This window comes from Periplaneta americana, chromosome 7, assembly GCF_040183065.1.
Source record: "Periplaneta americana isolate PAMFEO1 chromosome 7, P.americana_PAMFEO1_priV1, whole genome shotgun sequence".
Classification (NCBI taxonomy): domain Eukaryota; kingdom Metazoa; phylum Arthropoda; class Insecta; order Blattodea; family Blattidae; genus Periplaneta; species Periplaneta americana.
This window is the reverse complement of record NC_091123.1, coordinates 162150287-162172516: the sequence shown is the minus strand read 5'-3', so window position 1 is coordinate 162172516 and position 22230 is coordinate 162150287.

The window sequence follows — 22230 nt, the reverse complement described above, 5'->3', positions numbered from 1 at the left end:
TAACCTGAACTTCCTAATGGATGTTACAAACAGTTCCCTCCAGACAGACAACACAAATACAGAGCGAGCACTTGAGAAAGTTATGAATGCCAGCTCGACAGTTGAAATGATGTATAGACTTCACCGACTTTTTCTTTAATTCTGCTTTCTGCGCTGATAAGTTACAAGAATGAAAAAAAAATGAGTGAACGCGAAATAAATAAATAGGCAAGTAGATAAATAAATAAACATATAACTACAATGAATAACAGAATTATTCGGACACTTGACCAAAATTGAAGATCAATTTAGTGAATACAAATATATTGATATAGGTGTACCGCAAGGAACAATTTTGGGACCTATTTTATTTCTAATATATGTTAATGATCTGCTAAATATAAATTTAGAAAAATTTAATGGATCTATATATTCATATGCGGATGATACAGTAGTTATTTTCAGTGGTTTTTCTTGGCAGGAAGCATATAGAAATGCTAATATAGGTGCTAACATTGTTAAAAAATGGCTTAATTCCAACTTCCTTTCTTTAAATATATCTAAATCCACTTTAGTTCCTTTTTCGTTAACAGCTGCCAGTGTTCAAAATTTAAAATTTAGCGATAATTATAGACTAATAATACACAGTGAAAATTGTTTAGATCCCAAAAGTTGTAAATGTCACCTTTGAAAGAAGCCACGTATGTCAAATATCTGGGTATCATTATTGATCAGAATTTAAAATGGCCTCATCACATTACTTATCTTTGTAAGAGGCTTCGTAAAACAATTTATAAATTCGTTAATCTTCGATGCTACTTACCCATTAGAGTACTACGAAATGTTTATTTGGCCATTATTCAGTCTATCATTCAATATGGTATAATTGTTTGGGGTGGAAGTACAAAAACTAATCTTAGTCCGTTAAATTTACTACAAAAACGAATAATTAAAATTTGTTTGAAGAAACGTTTCGATTATCCAACTAAATTAATTTATTCTGAGTTTAATGTATTTAATATTGAACAAATTTATAAGTATACGCTGTTAAAATTTTATCATAAACATCGTAATAAGTTTGTATTACAGACACACAATTATGACACAAGACGAAATATTAATTCAACATTAGTAGAACCTAAATGTCTCATATCTGCTGGTCTAAAGCATAGCATAAATTTTGGCCCTCGGTTGTACAATGCTTTAACTAAATTACACCCAGAACTTCTAACATGTAACCCACTAACATATAACAAGAAAATTAGAAACGTGTTAATATCTTCAATTTGATTAAATAAATTTATAGCCTATGTGTATGAATTAATCAACCTATATTATATTTGTATTCTATAATTTTGAAATATATATTAGTCCTACTTTTCACGTGCGATATTATTCTTCTCTAGTGTTAATATTATATTATATAATTCCATTGCCGCTGTAATTATATTTTAGTTCCTATTTTATTTTACTTATTTATTTATATTATTATTTTTTATTTTAATATTATATCTGAACTGCGACCGAGCACGAGCGCTGCTCATTCGGTCTCAAATTTTGTTAATACTACTGTATCTTCTTTTTATATTGCTTGTATTATTTTATTTCTATTTCTCTTGTTTGTTTTGTAATTATATTCTTTATTCTGTATATTTAAATTTAAATAAAAATTAAAATTAAATTAATTAAATTAACTTAATATTCCAAATGTTTATGTGTATGTTACTAAACATGTTTGCAAAAACGCAGAAATTACGCTTGCGGTTACTTTAAATAGACCAATTTGCATAACATGGACATAAAAAGAGCTTGCTAATGAAATGGCATGTTAATATATATATATATATATATATATATATATATATATATATATATAAACAAATATACAATTTACTGCGAGCCTATTTAGTCTTACTTGTGCTGTCGTTTGAGCAAGACGGAACACAAAATGGGGCGTAAAGGTAAGCAGATAACATTTAATCAGAGGCAGTAAATGATATTCCATCACGAAAAAGGGAAAACCATTAGAAACATTGCAGATGAAGAGAAGTACAGTGTCTGACATAATTCTCAGATATAAAAACGAGGACAGAATAGAGCTGAGAAAGCAAACAGGTCGCCGAAAAGTTCTCACAGACAGAAAAGAATATCTTATTATCAAACAGATTAAAAAGAATCCTCGTACAAGTGCCCCGAAGTTAGCTTCTGAAATTGAATCGGCTACAGGTAAAAAAGTGCATGCCCAAACAATTAAGAGGGCAATACATAAACGGGGCTACAACGGAAGAATAGCACGAAAAAAGCCTTATGTTTGTGAAAGGAACAGACGTAAACGACTTCAGTTTGCTAAGGAATATGAAAATAAAGGCGAAGATTGGTGGGAAAAGACTCTTTTTTTTCCGATGACAGCAAGTTCAATGTTTTTGGCAGCGATGATCTGGAGAAAGCCTAAGGAGGAAATTAAAACTAAGTACTGTTAAACACGGTAGAGGAAATGTGATGATATGGGGGTGCATGTCAGCTTCTGGGGTTGGTGAATTGGTGTTCATCGAGGATATCATGAAGAAGGAAGACTATCTGCACCTCCTGCAACACAATTTAGTGAAAAGTGCAGGAAAGCTTGGGATTGAAAAGGAGTTTATGTTTTACCAGGACAACGATCCCAAGCATAACTCCTATATTGCACAAGAATATCTACTCTACAAATGCCCTAAAGTGCTTCATCGTCCTCCACAATCGCCGGATTTGAACTCCATTGAACATTTATTAGAAGAACTTGACAATAGGGTTCGATCAAGGCCTATTTCTTCTAAAGAAGAGCTGAAAGCAAAACTTCAAGAAGAATGGGTGAAAATTTCTATAGGCATAACAAAAAATTAGTACACAGCATGCCACGTCGTCTGAAAGAGGTTATTAAACAGAAGGGTGGACCTACAAGGTACTAATAATGACGAGCTGGAATAGTATTCTTTGTTTTCGAAAAGTGTCCGTATATTTTTGTTAGTATTAGAAATCAAATGTTTTCCTTTATGTTTTAATAATTACAATAAAATTAAGTTAATTTGAATTGTTCTGTTGAAAATGTTTATATGAAATGGGATACTTTTAGGAAAAAAATAAGAAAAGCTTATTTTTATATATTTATATGTAAATATGTCATTGAATTGTTAGTTGACGGATGTCCGAATATTTTTGTTACTCACTGTATATAAGTAAATATGTGACTAAGTGAATAGATTGAGTGAGTAGAATAAGGGAATTGAATAAGTGAATAAATCATTATGGAGTGAATAACTAAATGAAGAATCGAATTACACAAACAAATAATCCGATAGTTAGTCGAATATGTGAATAAATAATAGGTTGAATAAATAATCCAATAATGAATAAATAACCGAATTATTGAATAAATAATTGATTAATTGGTTAATAATTAAATAATTGAATAAGTAATTGAATAATTTAACAAGTAATTGAGTAACTGAATAAATAATGCAATAATTGAATGAATAATTGAATAATCCAATTAGTGATTGAATAATTGAGTAACAAAATTTAATAAGAAATCGAATAATTGAATATATAACCAAATAAGTAAAGAAATAATTGAATAATTCAATTAATAATCGAATAATTAAGTAAATGATTGAGCATATTAAAGATTTTATTAATTTGTCCTGCAGAATGATATCTGTAATATTGACAATTAATATTTGAGGAGAAAAACTCGCTCCGGCGCCGGGAATCGAACTCGGGTCCTTGGTTCTACGTACCAAGCGCTCTGACTACTGAGCTACGCCGAATTCAATCCACAGCACCGGATCGAACTCTCCTCCTTCAATGTTTCCCTTTGTGGCCTGACTCCAAGTTGGGCATATACGTTGACTTTTAAGACCTAGTCAACATATACAGTATATGCCTACAGTAACTTGGAGTCAGGCCAAAAGGGAAACATTGAACGAGGAGAGTTCGATCCGGTGCTGTGGATTGAATTCGGCGTAGCTCAGTAGTCAGAGCGCTTGGTACGTAGAACCAATGACCCGGGTTCGATCCCCGGCGCCGGAGTGAGTTTTTCTCTTCAAATATTAAATGATTGAGCAATTGAATAAATAATTGGGTAAGTAAGCGAATAATTGAATAAATAACCCAATAATTGATAAATAACTGAATAATCCAATTAATAATCGAATAGCTTAGTAATTGAATGAGTAATCAAATAATTGAATAAGAAATTGAGTAATTGAATAAATAATGAAATAATTCAGTAAATAATCGAATAAATAATGGAATAATTGCATAAATAATCGAACAACGCAATAAATAATTTAATGATTGAGTAAATAATTAAATAACTGAAAAAATATTTGAATAACTAATTGAATAATTGAATAAGTTATTGATTAATTGAATAAATAATCCAATAATTGAATAATCTAATTATTAATCGAATAATTGAGTAAGTAATTGAGTAATTGAATAAATAACTGAATAAATAATAGAATAATTGAATAAATAATCAAATAAATATTTAAATAAATGATCAAGTAAATAATTGAATAAACCAATTAATAATCGAATAAGTTAGTAAATAATTGCATAATTAAATAAAACATTTAATGAGTAATTGAATAATTGAATAAATAACCAAATAATTGAATAAATAATTTAACAACCCAATTAATCGAGTAATTGAGTAAATAATTGAGCAGTTGGACAACTAATCGAATAATTGAAGAAATAATTGAATAATCCAATTTATAATCGAATAATTAAGTAAATAATTGAGGAATTGAATAAATAATTGAATAGATAATCGAATAATTGAATAAATAATTCACTCATTGAATAAATAACTGAATAATGCAATTAATAATCGAATAATTGAGTAAATAATTGAACAATTGATTAGGTAATCGAATAACTGAATAAATAACTGAATAATTGAATAAATAATTTAATAATCCAATTAATAATCGAATAATTGAGTAAGTAATTGAACAATTGATTAAGTAATCGAATAATTGAATAAATAACCAAATAATTGAATAAATAATTTAATAATCCAATTAATAATCGAATAATTGAGTAAATAATAGAGCAATTGATTAAGTAATGGAATAATTGAATAAATAATCAAATAATTGAAGAAATAATTGAATAATCCAATTGTTAATCGAATAATTAAGTAAATATTTGAGAAATTGAATAAATAATTGAGTAAGTAATCGAATAATTGAATAAATAATCCAATAATTGAATAAATAACTGAATAATGCAATTAAAAATTGAATAGTGTAGTAATTGAATGAATAATTGTATATTTAATCGAATAATGTAATAACAAATTGAATAATTGAACGAATAATGAAATAATTCAGTAAGTAATGTAATAAATAATGGAATAATTGCATAAATAATCGAATAACGCAATAAATAATTGAATAATTGAGTACAATATTAAATAATTGAAAAGAATAATTGAATATATAATTGAATAAGTTATTGATTAATTGAATAAATAATCCAATAATTGAATAATCTAATTGGTAATCGTATATTTGAGTAAATAATCAAATAATTGAATAACAAATTAAATAATTCAATAAGTAATTTAGTAATTGAATAAATAATTGAATAAAAATGGAATAATTGCATAAATAATCGAGTAATCCATTAAATAATTCAATAATTGAATAATAGTACATTATGCAACGAGCCTATAATGAAGGTAATTAAGAAGCGAGTATGGATATTTATGAAACGAGCGCAAGCGAGTTTCATAATTTTCATACGAGCTTCTTAATTACCATTATAGGCGAGTTTCATACGACTTTTTATGCTCGACCATATTTCTAATTTGATATTATTAATTTTCTTTGTATCTGACCTTGAACAATGTCCCGTATGTTGTGAGATGTTGGCAGACGCGAAAGTATTGATTTTTTCCGAGGAACAGATGTTCACATTGACCTTGCTAGGCCATAAGAACCTACAGAGATAACATTGAAATTAAATTGGACATTGAAACACGAGATGACAAATTGAATTTATTTGAATATTATTTACAATTAACGCTAATTATTATAGTAACAGAACATAACCTTCTGCGACAGTATTGGATTTCCAGCCTCCGTGACTTTTCGCTAATTCTCTTTCGATTGCAAATCCGAGAATAATCGATACTTGCGGTTTTATAACGGTAGAAAGCTGACCTCTCATTGGCTGAACAGTTGTAACCTGAGTCGTCATTGGCTGAAAGACCTGACCTTTAATGAGTAGGTGTACTTTAATGACATGCATTAAAGGTCTGCTACCGGATGTATAATTACTACATTTCGGCATGGTCGAGCATAAATAATCTATTAATTGAATGAACTTACAACTTACTTACAAATGGCTTTTAAGGAACCCGAAGGTTCATTGCCGCCCTCACATAAGCCCGCCATCGGTCCCTATCCTGTGCAAGATTAATCCAGTCTCTATCATCATACCCCACCTCCCTCAAATCCATTTTAATATTATCCTCCCATCTACGTCTCGGCCTCCCTAAAGGTCTTTTTCCCTCCGGTCTCCCAACTAACACTTTACATGCATTTCTGGATTCGCCCATAATTGAATAAATAATTTAATAAATAATTCCATAATTTAATAAATTGATTTATTGAATTAAAAATTGTATAATTGAATAATGAAATAAGTAATCGAATAATTGAATAAATAATCAAATAAATATTTCAATAATTGAATAAATAATCGAATCATTGAATGAATAATTGAATAATTCGGTAAAGAATTGAGTAATTAAACAGAACGAAAAGATATACTTATTCGGATCAATTAAATTTCCGTATATTTAAGGGACAAAACTAAAATTCTCTCTTTATTGACGATGGAATAGGCTAACAAGCCTAAGCCTAATAAGAAGAAATATTTATTGCTATATTTTAAATCCTAATTTTCATTACACTGAATTTGTATTTAGTCAGCTGTGTGGACTGAACTTCCGGATTCTAGTTGCAATTCTGATATATTTTAAAAATTTTGCGTTTTAAAATTTAGGCCTACTAATTACGAAGTGAATACGCTACGATGGAGATGCAGCACGCCGAAGTGTTCACTACCAGCATTGTTTCCTTCCGTTAATTGGTAGTGCATTGAGTCATAAACTAACTTCACAGAATAGATTGTTCATTACACGTATATTTTGTTGCTGACAGAACTGATAGATTCCTTTATCGTGTGACACAATTGTGATTCCCGGAAGCAGACAATGCCGGAGCACGGCTGCGTTCATATCCCAAACCACTAACGCAAACACAGACAGGAGTACTTTGTACACGTTCCGTTGCCACGGTCGGGTAGACCTCGTATCGACTTTTCAATATTTATGCCGCACGGTATTCAATGATCTCCAAAACCCAGTTGCAAGCAGACAACATTGTGTCTAATAAATACTCCTGCAGTGATCACCTCAAACACAATAGTTCATTTACTGTGATTTGTAAAAGTAAAGAGTAAGCCTATCATCACAGTCTACTACATACAGTCGCGAAGCTCAATATGTAGTAAAAATGCAAACATGGGTAGTTGCCCACCACTAGGATCGCTACTATCGCCTCATCATCGCAGATCTCTCTTCTAGTAGACGACAAAATATGTTACACTTTCGTTGTCGTGTTCTTTTGGAAAAATTAACACCTTCCTTCCATTATTGAAATATTAAACGCATAAAGTTAATTTATTATTTTAATGACGTATATTAAATTCCACCATAAACTCGAAGATACCTGCAAGAAATAGGTTAATATTATTTTTGTTTGTGCAAAACGAACTGGAATTTACTATAATCGCTTCACTCAGTCAAGATTATAGCGATAATTAACTATGAAACCAATGAATATTAATTTGCATTTCCCTTTACAACAATAATAATGGAAATATGAATTAATGGAGTAACTTACGTGTACCGGTACTTGTAGTGTAGGCTTACGTAGTTAACAAAGTGGGATGAGGTTAAGCAATAATAATCACACCAGAATTGGAAATAAAACGTGATCAATAAATTTTATTGTAACAGACTTTTTCTACGTCTCTAGTAAAGTAACGAATAAAAATAACAACAAAATTAACAGCTATAATTAAAAACATATCCTTTGAAAAAAATAGGCCTAAGCAATAATAATCTCACCAGAATTGAAAATAAAACGTGATCAATAAATTTCACTAAAACAAACTTAATTTTTCTACGTCTCTAGTAAAATATTATAATTCCAATTATTGTATTTTAGCCATTAAAATTTTCATTACAACCAATAACGAACATTTCACAAGCATCAATGTGAAATACGTAACGAGCTAGCACTCGATGGAAATACGGCACAGTCCAAGGTCGACCGTGGACAGTCTATTGTTTCTAGTTGCTAACCGCTTGGAGCGCTTTATCACGAGATTTGCAAAAAATCACCTCAAGCTTCGCGACTGTATATAGTAGACTGTGCTATCATGTTCAATACAAGAATAATCCGACTTCATAACGATGTGCTATTCAATCTCTATGCACGCAAATCAGAGTTATATAACTATAACTGAAGAAAAGTGTTGATCGGGGTAGTAAATAATTTCTATAAGAGGAAATCCTTTCCAAACCGTATTAAGTTCACTGAAGTAATTTTTTCAGGAGAGAAGAAAACCTGGTTATGTGCCAACTAAGGGAGGTAAATTAAAATACTTACTTACTTACTTACTGGCTTTTAAGGAACCCGGAGGTCCATTGCCGCCCTCATATAAGCCCGTCATTTGTCCCTTTCCTGAGTAAGATTAATCCAATCTCTACCATCATATCCCACCTGCCTTAAATCCATTTTAATATTATATTCCCATCTACAGTACGTCTCGGCCTCCCCAAAGTCTTTTTCCCTCTGGGCTCCCAACTAACACTCTATATACATTTCTGGATTCCCCCATACCTACTACATGTCCTGCCCATCTCAAACGTCTGGATTTAATGTTCCTAATTATGTCAGGTGAAGGATGCAATGCGTGCAGCTCTGCGTTGTGTAACTTTCTCCATTCTCCTGTAACTTCATCCCTCTTAGCCCCAAATATTTTCCTAAGAACCTTATTCTCAAACACCCTTAATCTCTGTTCCTCTCTCAAAGTGAGAGTCCAAGTTTCACAACCATACAGAACAACCGGTAATATAACTGTTTTATAAATTCTGACTTTCAGATTTTTTGACAGCAGACTAGATGACAAAAGCTTCTCAACCGAATAATAACAGGCATTTCCCATATTTATTCTGCGTTTAATTTCCTCCCGAGTGTCATTTATATTTGTTACTGTTGCTCCAAGATATTTGAATTTTTCCACCTCTTCGAAGGATAAATTTCCAATTTTTATAGTTCTATTTCGTACAATATTCCGGTCACGAGACATAATCATATACTTAGTATTTTCGGGATTTACTTCTAACCCTATCGCTTTACTTGCTTCAAGTAGAATTTCCGCGTTTTCCCTAATCGTTTGTGGATTTTCTCCTAACATATTCACGTCATCCGCATAGACAAGCAGCTGATGTAACCCGTTCAATTTCAAACCCTGTCTGTTATCCTGAACTTTCCTAATGGCATATTCTAGAACGAAGTTAAAAAGTAAAGGTGAGAGTGCTTCTCCCTGCTTTAGCCCGCAGTGAATTGGAAAAGCATCAGATAGAAACTGACCTATACGGACTCTGCTGTATGTTTCACTGAGACACATTTTAATTAATCGAACTACCAACTACATTCCTTAGTAAACAATATTTTTTTATTTTGTGTTAGAAGAAAATAATGATATTTGACCATTTTTCAAAATGAATTTATTTTTTATCAGACAATCTGTCAAAGGTAGAGAAGTGATCTTGCATCATATTGTAGATATGACATGCATAAATACACACAAAAAATTTATCACAGAATGTTGGATAGTTTTTTTAGTTATGTGGGAAACCCTTCATCACTGCACATTGAAATTAATTTTGAAAAAAAAAATGTAAATAATTTTTTAAAATCATAAAAATATTTCTTTCATATAGAAGAAGGACAGTGTTTTACACCTACTAATTTTAATGATTGTACAAGATACAGTAATGGAGGAAAAAATATTGAATATTTCCAAAATTTTACTGCTGTAAGCTGTACCTAACCCCTTAAGAAATTACATACAGATAGGATTTACATAATGAGATCAGAAGAGGTAGGTTTATAAATTATATAATAAAATCTGTGTCTTGTTTTGATGAATAATACAACCTATCAGAATATTAAATTCTCTTTTTCTTTCAATGAAGTGACATTAAACATCTCCTATAATGTTGGTGACACACAAATTCCACAATTTGGGACATCTGGCCGAAATCTACGGCTGATCACTAGGATCCAGAATTCAAAGCAGAGGTTAAATTAAAAATACAATATGATTGCGGAGAGAATACGGAACAATGATAAATTTTAAAATAAAGTACAATTTGATTTCGGAGAAACATGAGATGAAAATACATTGAAGAGTAATGAAATGAAGTAAAAAAAAATACATAGTATTATACAAGTGATTGTGTAAAATGGATAATGAATCTCTCAATACTATTAGACAAATTTTGTCAATGTCCTCATTAGAAAATTTAAGAGAAAGGAGAATGGTTTTGGTTAACTTAAATGAAGTTCTCCTAGCGCCAAAAAGAAGTCCTTTCACTTCCCACGTATTAATATTCATTTTGTATCTCTCACTGAAGTGAGGAATACATGGGTTGTAAATAGACTTCTTTTCATCGTTAACGTTATTGGCTTGTTGATCATCCTTCTCAAAACGGACAGTGGGGTCAAGAATGAGGCTTCTTTGATTCCGGCAATCGATGGCTATAATGTCTGCTCTTCTCGTTAACCCATTCTCAGCCAAGCAGTGCACTTCTTCGTAAACCTCCCACTTTGCCTTCCGAAGAGTGGTTGCGATGGAGCTTCTCACTTTATGGTGGCGATTGTTCCTCAGTAGTTCTCCTTTAGGGCAATAACCCAAAACATGTTCAAGGGTTTCTACTTCGCTGCATCCTGGATGACGACAGTTTTGACAATAATCATATTCGGAAACCATTAAGTTTAGTAACCATGTTTAATATAATTTTTTCTTGTTTTAATGAATATTACCATTTCTCAAAATATTGAATGATTTTTAGCACCCTGTATTTGTCAAAGATTTCGTGTAGAGTTTTTTTTTGGTGTCGAATAATATACCACGTATATTTAGATATATTTCAAGAATATCGGATTTAATTTTTCTGAGAATTGTCCAATTTTGAACATCGTAACAACTTTTGTATTACAAGCAGTGGAACAACTTGTGCAACATTTCATCCGGAAAATTTATTATTCTTCGAAGATGAATGTCATAAAGTTCCGCCCATAAAAGTAGTACTTGCACCTCCCTCCACATACGAGGCATGCACAGAAAGGAACATAAAAGCAGGAACGTATTTTATGAAAGTCGTTGTGTTTCGTTTATGGATACCGCAAGGATAACTGTACGAGTTGGAATTAAAAATTGTAACGTCATGTATCTGAAAGAAACACACACGGAAGAAACGAAATGAAAATTGTATTAAAAATATGCTTCTTCTTTTCCCTGGAGGCAATTGGCATGGGAGCGCACAGTGGTATTGATTAAATATCAGACTGTTATTAGTCAGTATGGTAAAGAAGAAAACAATGCAACACCGCCATGCACTGTTTCAAAAGTTAATTACTAATAAAAGTCTGGTCAGAATGGTGGTAAGGCAAGGATGAAAGGAAAATAAAGAAGGCACATTTGGAGTGATGTGTTTACCAATGTACGCCACAATTTAAATAGATCGGAAGTAACTGGAGATTGCAAAGCATATCGTACTCCGGCAAGAACAATGCCACAACAAAAAGAACCAACTTTACAGTATAACGAAAATGAGCATCGCATTTTTTGTGAAATCAAGGTCCAAATATTGTAGAAAGTACAGTTAGTGCATACGTATCTTTACTGTTTAGAAATTGAATTACTTATTTTATACATTTTAAATACTTTCATATTTTTTTTCAAGGCTAAAGTAAACATACAGAGTGTTTAAAAAATACGGGGCATAATTTCAGGTATGTATTTCCTACATGTAGACAATCAAAATAGTTCATTACAACATGTGTCCGGAAATGCTTCATTTCCGAGTTATGGCCTTCACAACATTGAAATTCACCGGAACGTTTTTCTTTCCGCAGGTCGTTGTCATTACAGAAGATGTTCAAAATGTCCACCTCCTGCTTGAATACAGACCTCACATCGATGTCTCATTGACCTGCGAACACGATCCCAAACTCCAGGAGTATTGCGTATGTCCTCAGAAAATGCCACAATTCGATTCCGAAGAGATTCCAAATCAGGTACCGGAGACGAATAAACCAATGATTTTAAATGGCCCCACAAGTAGAAATCGAGAGGGTTCAGATCAGGTGAGCGTGGAGGCCAAGCAATTGGGCCACCTCTACCTATCCATCGATCAGGAAACCTTCGATCCAAGTACCGGCGAGCCGTACGACTGAAGTGTGCAGGAGCGCCATCATGCAAGAAGTGAATGTGTTGACGATTGATCAGTGGAGTGTCTTCTAAAACATGAGGTATGGTGTTTTCCAGGAAGTTTGTGTACGCCTGCCCCGTAAGTCTGTTTACAAGTACATGGGGTCCAACAAATCGATCACCAATGATACCGGCCCACAAGTTGAGGGAGAACCGCACCTGGTGATGAGATGGAACAATTGCACGTAGGTTTTCATACGCCCATACATGCTGATTGCGGAAAGAAAAACGTTCGGGTGAATTTCAATGTTGTGAAGGCCATAACTCGGAAACAAAGCATTTCCGGACACATGTTGAAATGAACTATTTTGATTGTCTACATGTGGGAAATACATACCTGAAATTATGTCCCGTATTTTTTAAACAACCTGTATAGAGTAAAGGTGTCTAATTCCGTGATACCCCTAATCCCGTGATAAAAGGTCAATTGACTGCCATGGAGTTGTGGTCTCTGACTTTTAAGTTTTTGAAATACCTAACAGATGCCAGGAGATGTCTTCTTTTCAATTCTATTGACTACCCGCCTTTTGAATAGAAGCAGTCGACCGCAGAAGCTTTTGTTCAGTGAAAGGTGGTTGACCAGTAAGTTTTTCTTTCTCTTGTGACCGCTTCTGAAGAAACATTTTATGTTTGAGATAAGGATTAATATAGCATTATAAAAATGATATATTACTGTAGATTATAGTCAGCTGAATCAATGTGTATGATTATTTAAACATTATGAGACAATAACAATGCTACAGGAGTTTTCCCATTTTCGGATTTATTTCCATATTGCTCCTTCCTGGCTCAATCGATTAGTGATGCCAACGCTAAATTGTGAAAATTAATGTCTGTGAAAGAAAATAGTTCGTGGAAATAATAATAGAAATAAATTATAGAAAACATCAATTATAATTATAATAAAATAATAGGGCATGTATTTAACTTAATTCCTGCTGTTGTTAGGAATATAAATAATGAGAAATAACTGTGTTATAATTAAATTTATTAAAAATTAATTTTGTATTGAATTTAACTTTCAGTTTATTTTGTTTATAATATATTAATATGTAGTGTGTATTCCTGTAGTTACACAAATATTTTCTATGAAATTTGTCACGTAGGCCCTTCTTCTATGTTGTAATTTCTTGCTTAATCCATATTAAAACAATATACCATGACTTTAATGTGTTTTTCTAAATACAAGTGTGTTTTCTGAGCAGTTAATGAGGATTATTTTAGTATCACGGAATTAGGATATCACTCACGGAATTAGGAAACCACTATCACGGAATTTGGATCCCTGTTACGGATTTAGGAGCCACTGTATAACAATGAAGAATCATATAGTATATACCAAACTTGTGAAACTGTTGACAGTGAATGTTGTAAAAACTGTAGCTAAAGGTCTAAGTAACGTCATTTAGGTGTTATTTGAAAATGTTTATTACAATTTTGGCATAAATATAGACTTTATTAAATATGTTACGGAATTAAGCAACCTTACCCTACTTTGAGCTGTGTCACTTTTGCTGAATAGAACATGACATTCTTTTTAGTTGTGCATTTGCATCGATTTTTTTATTTTAGTAGGTTATTTTACGACGCTTTATCAACATCTGAGGTTATTTAGCGTCTGAATGAGATGAAGGTGATAATGCCGGTGAAATGAGTCCGGGGTCTAACACCGAAAGTTACCCAGCATTTGCTCATATTGGGTTGAGGGAAAACCCCGGAAAAAACCTCAACCAGGTAACTTGCCCCGACCGGGAATCGAACCTGGGCCACCTGGTTTCGCGGCCAGACGCGCTGACCGTTACTCCACAGGTGTGGACAATTTGTATCGATAATTACAATAATTTGGTGCAATGCATGATCAGCGATTACAATTCATTAATGAACACATTTTATTGAGTTGTTTATTGGATGCAAAAGTACAAGTATTTTTACAACATCAGACATTGTTAGGAAAGTTAGATGACTTTATACAAATTTACTGAACAAAAGCTGGTAGGCTACAGGTAAATTGAAATGGAATCATAAAAAGGTTAATAAAAGTTAGGAATATAGTTGCCTTTGATAAGAACAAGGATGTCTGACATCTTCCTTTGGGTGACAGAAATTTTACTTTTGTATGCCGGAAGACAGAAAGATAATCTTCACTTCAGTTGGTGTTTTCGTCTTTCTCCACGCTTTAACTTTACATCGTCCACTTTAATTTTCATTAAGTCCTCTTGCTCGTATGAAATTTTTACAAAATTACTCTTGGCTCACTCTTAAAAACCTTCAGTACTTTTATATCACCAATTTTAATAGTGACGTTCTCTTCTTTACCTTCAATACTTTTTTTCTTGGGTGCTACCTTGTCCATTTTCTGTTATCTTTCCATTTCGTCTTTTTTGGGAGGAGGGTTTCCTTCCTCTTCCTGTACAACTTCAGTGAAATTGTTGCGTTACATTTTTCCAGTCAACAAAATCACTGTGGGGTAACTCTATTTCTTTAAAATTAATTTCTGTTTTCTTTGTTGACCTTATTATTCTAACATACTCGGGTGGAGTGTAGATTGGGCCTGATTTTAGAGCTTTTTAACAGGACAATATTGTTTTTATACCATTAAGTACGAGAAAAATTCGTACCGGCACCGGGAATCAAACCCAGGACCTCTCAGCTGTGCTCTCTAACCAACTGAGCTATGCCGGGACCCGATTCACGACGCCGGCCATAAAGTCATTTAATATGCGCTCCTGCATATATATGACGTTCATCGTCTCAAGTGCAGGCAGTAAGGCCGTAACACGATACTACGAGAGGAGTTCGGCCGGCGTCGTGAATCGGGTCCCGGCATAGCTCAGTTGGTTAGAGAGCACTCAGCGCGCACAGCTGAGAGGTCCTGGGTTCGATTCCCGGTACCGGTACGAATTTTTCTCGTACTTAATGGTATAAAAAGAGACTGACTAGTCATACTAGTCGAGTAATATATAATGAGGTGGGCGAGACCTCATTCATATTCGATACAAGGACAATATTGACATATCTCAAAATGAAACACTGTAACACACAAGTACCTATGCCTGCAAAACAAAAATAATGACATAACTACAAATGAAAGAAGGAGAAACGTGTAACTTCATTCCCTTGAATCATGAAGACTGTCACAACTTGAAAAGTGTCACTGTTATGGGTTAACGGGAATCAAATTGGCTGCCTACTAGAACGATACTTCTGCTGCTTAGCGGCCAGTTTTGTCACTACAGAAGTGTCACTATTCCAGATTTGTTTTGAGTAGGGAATTAACTTAAATTCGTTAATTTTTTAGTTGAGACGTTATTGTTGTCTGGGTGCGATATATCTAAATGTCATAATTATTTATAAATCGTAACAATTATGTAAGGGCCCACCTTTGTAGCTAGTAGATAGCGTACGTACTTCTCAATCAAGCAGTCCGATATTCGGTTCCGGAAGGAAGCAATCCGTCTACGGATCGGGTCTGGGTTTTTGTCCGGTGTCTTGTGATTGTCCTGCGATGTCTCAGCGATGGCCTTAAACCTTGTCAATCTCTTAACTGGGACACCTGTATTTGTGAGATGTCTAATGAAGATGGAATGAAACTTTCCTCCCTTCCAGCAGTGTTGCTTAAGTCGGATAAAAGTGGAGGTAAAGGAGGGTAAGAAAGAAGAAAGGGAGAAAGAAAAAATACAGCAAGAGAAAAAGAAAGGAAGGAAGAAAGGAAGAAAGAAAAAGAAAGGAAGAAAGAAAGAAAGGAAGAAAGAAAGGAAGGAAGAAGGAAAGAAGAATTCATAATAATGTGGTGTTGAGGAAGGTAATGATCAAAATAATAAAAGAACGATGAAAATTTTTAGTAACAATGGCAATGAGTGTGAAGACAATGATGACAATATGATTATGGTTTTCTGATATTATGCTATTTATTTTAATTACGACACAAAAATTCGTTACACAGAACTTATGCCAGGAAAGAAGGTTTTGTTTTGATAAATTCTCGTCGATTTTTAACTGTAATAGATGGAGTGTACATTCATCATAGATCGTTGGTGGGGAGGTTTTGTTATTTGGTTATTTAACGACGCTATATCAACTACGATGTTATTTAGCGTCGATGAGATTGGTGATAGCGAGATGGTATTTGGCGAGATGAGGCCGAGGATTCGCCATAGATTACCTGGATTCTCCTTGCAGTTGGGGAAAACATCGGAAAAAATCCACCCAGGTAATCAGCCCAAGCGGGAATCGAACCCACGCCCGACCGTAAATCCGGATTAATTGTACAAATTGTAAAAATTCTTGAATCGTGGCTTGTTTTGTTTTTCGAACTTTTACTTGTTTGAATTTTCTAAGGCCGACACCACTAAGTTTGTGTTGTTTGTACCAAGAAAGATATTTTTGTTGAGAATCTTTCTTTCTTTCTTTCTTTCTTTCTTTCTTTCTTTCTTTCTTTCTTTCTTTCTTTCTTTCTTTCTTTCCATTTGCAGCAATAATGTCATAATAAATAATGATAAAGTCATGGCAAAGTGCATTCATGAACCTGATGTTAATTACTACAAGGCATAAAAGAAACAGAAGCAATTATATTTTCTCTTTCTCTTAAAAAAAAAAAACAAAAAAAGGCATAAATATCACTAGGTTGTTTTCGAACGCATGGTCTTATGAATACCAGCCTGAACGCTACCACTACGCTACAATATTAACATGCAGAACACATCCAGAATTGACTACTTTAAGCAATGAAATTTTCAGATCCAGAATTAAAAAAATTATATGACAGACTTCCCTGTATTTACATTATGTACCATGTATTGTAAAACAAGTTTATTTCTATCTTAAGTATATTTTTCTATGTTATCTTGGTTACTATATCAACATGACCTGCACTAATTATACTACTAATAATAATTTAATATTAATCCATCAATCTCAGCATCGTCTCTTTTTTCACTCAGTTATTACTAGTATTGTTATTTACTAACTTTATTATCATCTTTACGTGACCTTTTTTCTTAAGTATTTTGTCTACAAAGTATGTATATCTATGTAACGGAACTGTCCCCGAACACGAGCTTTGCTCTTTCGGGGTATTTTAATGTAACGCTTTTATGTATATGTTATTATTAAATAAAATCTAAAATCTAAATCTAAAATACTTAAATAAATTATAATTGTAGATATCAGGCCAAGTGGTTCAACAACATGTAACATCGCCTGTCTCCGAATTGTAGCGAAGTTCCGAAGGGAACTTAGCTTCTAGAGAGCTTCTAGACAGCTGTACCTACTTATTTTGTGTGGAATATAGACCGATAAGGAATTTTCCATTACAGTAGTTCCCACATCCCTTTTAGGCATAACAGTAGTAAAAGAAATCACGCATAGAAAACATGACGATACAACATCTCTTGTTATTGCACATTGAATCTGGCCACCCTGAGAACAGAATCTCGGTCTCTGATGTGAAACGAGAAGATTTAGTAGCTCGACTCAGTGTGTGCCAATGTTTTATTAGAAAACAAGCATTCCGATACGTATTTACTTGGAATTAAACTTCGTAGAAATACATTATTTTGATGATTTCATAACGTTTCCAGGCTCAGGATATACATTTCAATGTGAGCATCGATGTTTACAAAGAAAATATCTCGAATAATGAACTGCTTGTTCGAGAACATGGTGTATACGTGGAAGCGTCGGATCAGCTATAGCCTTAGGAGCAGAGAACATAATGATGTAACAACGCTGCCTCATATCTCTCTCCTTCCTCCCCCTCCTCTCTCTCACGCTCTCTTTCTCTCTCACACATACAATCACTTTCCTCCTTGTTTGGTCCCTTAACAGCGCCATATATTATTTTACCCATTAAAATTTCGAGTAGAATTTCTTGTAAATTACTGAACAAAGGGTTCAAAACTCACTGATACAAGATGCCGAAACACACAGAAAATGATTTGACGTAGCAGAAAAACAGCAGAGTGCTTTAAAATGTGCTCATTTGCAGTCTTTTTTTATTTCTTAGAAACTGTTACAAGAAAACAACTCACAAAGCCATGACATTCCTTAAACTCTGCAGAATTCCAAAACATGAGTTTTAAGGTATATGTATACCCACAAAACGCAAAAAATAATGAAAAAATAGAATTTAAAAAATATGACTATTTTCATAGAAAATTTTCTCCCCTTTAATTTGATATAAGAATTTTCGATTTACGTCTTATGGTTTTTCAGATAAGTCCCATTTTCCAAAATTCTGCGTCATCAGCCACGGCCACTTCTACGAAGATCACTCCAAAAGTAATGCACAACACTTTTTAAAATATATTTTTTATTCTAAACCTTTGCAATTTATGGAGGTCATAGATACATCCTTCCCCCTTGTATTCAAATTTAATTTAAGTCGTTCCCGTGAGTGGCGCCAGAGAGTAGCTCAGACGTGTTGGTTCAGACTTTTATCGTGCAGGTATACAGGCCCTCATTCCAAGGTGACGTAAGGCAGTTGAAAGGTGCGGGGATTATGTGGAAAAGTGACGTATTGTTCCTGAAGAACGTATCTACATTCTATGGAAATAGCAAAGCTGTAGAATAAAAATGTAATTTTTAAATAAATATTGTGAATTACTTTTGGAGTGATCTTCGTAGCAGTCAATCCCCTCGTCCAGCATTGCTTGTAAAATAAACTTCTTTCTAGTCCCAAAATAGATACATAGATATCAAGGCATGATCATTAGATTGAAAACACGTTTTTACATAATGAAGTAATTTATAATCTGTTAGTCATAAAACTGTAAATTTGTGTGTCAGTGGTGTTGTACGTCATTTTAATAAGAGTCCAAAAGGAAAAATTAAAATTCTGAGGAGGATGAGCATAAATCCTGGGACAAACACCATCGCAGGATTTGTTGCCTCAATGGAAAATAGGGACAAAAATGCCAAAAAAACATTGAACACCTGAAGTTAAAACAAGGGGGAGGTATTTGAGAGGCAGAAAGAAGCTGAAACAGGACCGACATGAAGCTGCTTAAGGGGTGACATATGATGATGCAGTCTTCTAGGCTCTGAAAGTTTGTGGTTCATTTCCTGTAAATAGTAATTTTAGAATATGTAATTCTTTTAAACATGATATCCCAGTCAAATATGGTGATACCAAGAAGATATTGGTGCCATTTCGAAGCTTGAACTGTCCCCTAGTGCCTGACAATGAGTAAAAGAACATTAATATAGTTAATAAATATCTATGGATTTTTACATGATTTATGTAACATAAAATATTAGTATAAGTTACATATACGGTAATATTTAATTAATTTAAATAAAAATAAAAAAATAGCCCTATGTCAGGCACTAAAGAATAGTTTTAGCTATAAAACAGTTAAAAAACTTGGCTCTATCTTAAAAACTGCATGAGCTATCACGTTTCAAGTTGCATGTCAAAATTATAAACAAAATAATTTTTATAAACAATTTAGACATAATTTCAAGGGATCTGTTCACTTCATTCTCTTTCTGGTATCATTCTCAATTGTATAAAAATTTTACAGAGCAAAATTATGCAAAACAAAATTTTTTGCATGTAAAGGTGTACATATACCTTAAGGGGAGATATAGGCCTAGGTCCAAACTGACCAAAAATCACATTTTTTAAAAACTACTGTAAAAATATTACATAGTGTTGGGAATCTCTCCACAAAATTTTATGGCCCAAATGTTAGCTAATCGTCTACAAATAATAAAGTATAGGATGAATAAAAATCTGGAACAATATAAATATCTTCGATATGCTAGATTTTCGATTAATATAAGTGTTACCAGTATTTGTAAGACCAAATGTTCTACCAGTGACACATTCTAGCCCTCAGCTATCTCAAAACTGGATGAAACTTTGAAATTTTAAATGGAAAGGGGTCATATAGGTACTTAAAATCATGTAAAATTTTCTGAAAAAAAAAAAGGAAAACAATGGTGCAATCCGTTTCGAGATATCCCTCATCGTTTTCATGTTATTTAGAGGAGAGTTGGGTAGTATGGACATCGGGTAATATCGGACAGTGAGTTTCTTTCATCTACCAACAGATGGTAGTACCTGCATGACGTGGTTACGTTTCTGTATGCGACATCACAGAAACGTAACCATGTCATTCAGGTATTATCATCTGGTGGTAGATGAAAGAAACTCACTGTCCGATATTACCCGATGTCCGATACTTCCCAACTCTCCCCTAAAGATAACTGTTATTATGACACAAACATTAGTTACTGCATCTACAGATGTTTTGTAACATGGTGCACTACTAAGGAGACTTCGGAAAAGGTATTTTTATGCAATTCTGGTAATTAACTTTTCCTGCTTTACTGTTTGGTTAACCTGTGACAGTCAGCGTTTTCTTGGTAGTGCAGCATAGAACATTCATCTTTACCTTTTGTATGAAAATACATCCCGAAATTAATATGATTTTGAGACATTATATAATATAACCAGGCAAGACATTTTTCCTACTATCATAATAGCTTTATAATAATAAATTAATATTATCCATACCCAAACGGATCAGACTGTATATTTATATACTATACTATACTACTTACTGGCTTTTAAGGAACCCGGAGGTTCATTGCCGCCCTCACATAAGCCCGCCACTGGTCCCTATCCTGAGCAAGATTAATCCATTCTCTATCATCATATCCCACCTCCCTCAAATCCATTTTAATATTATCTTCCCATCTACGCCTTGGCCTCCCTAAAGGTCTTTTTCCCTCCGGCCTCCCAACTAACACTCTATATGCATTTCTGGATTCGTGGATTCGCCCATACGTGCTACATGCCCTGCCCATCACAAACGTCTCGATTTAATGTTCCTAATTATGTCAGGTGAAGAATACAATGCGTGCACTTCTGTGTTGTGTAACTTTCTTCATTCTCCTGTAACTTCATTCCTCTTAGCCCCAAATATTTTCCTAAGCACCTTATTCTCAAACACCATTAACCTATGTTCCTCTCTCAAAGTGAGAGTCCAAGTTTCACAACCATACAGAACAACCGGTAATATAACTGTTTTATAAATTCTAACTTTCAGATTTTTCGACAGCAGACTGGATGATAAAAGTTTCTCAACCGAATAATAACAGGCATTTCCCATATTTATTCTGTGTTTAATTTCCTCCCGAATATCATTTATATTTGTTACTGTTGCTCCAAGATATTTGAACTTCTCCACCTCTTCAAAAGATAAATTTCCAATTTTTATATTTCCATTTCGTACAATACTCCCGTCACGAGACATAATCATATACTTTGTATTTTCGGGATTTACTTCCGAACCTATCTCTTTACTTGCTTCAAGTAAAATACCCATGTTTTCCCTAATCGTTTGTGGATTTTCTCCTAACATATTCACGTCACGAGACATAATCATATACTTTGTATTTTCGGGATTTACTTCCGAACCTATCTCTTTACTTGCTTCAAGTAAAATTCCCATGTTTTCCCTAATCGTTTGTGGATTTTCTCCTAACATATTCACGTCATCCGCATAGACAAGAAGCTGATGTAACCCGTTCAATTCCAAACCCTCTCTGTTATCCTGGACTTTCCTAATGGCATACTCTAGAGCAAAGTTAAAAAGTAAATGTGATAGTGCATCT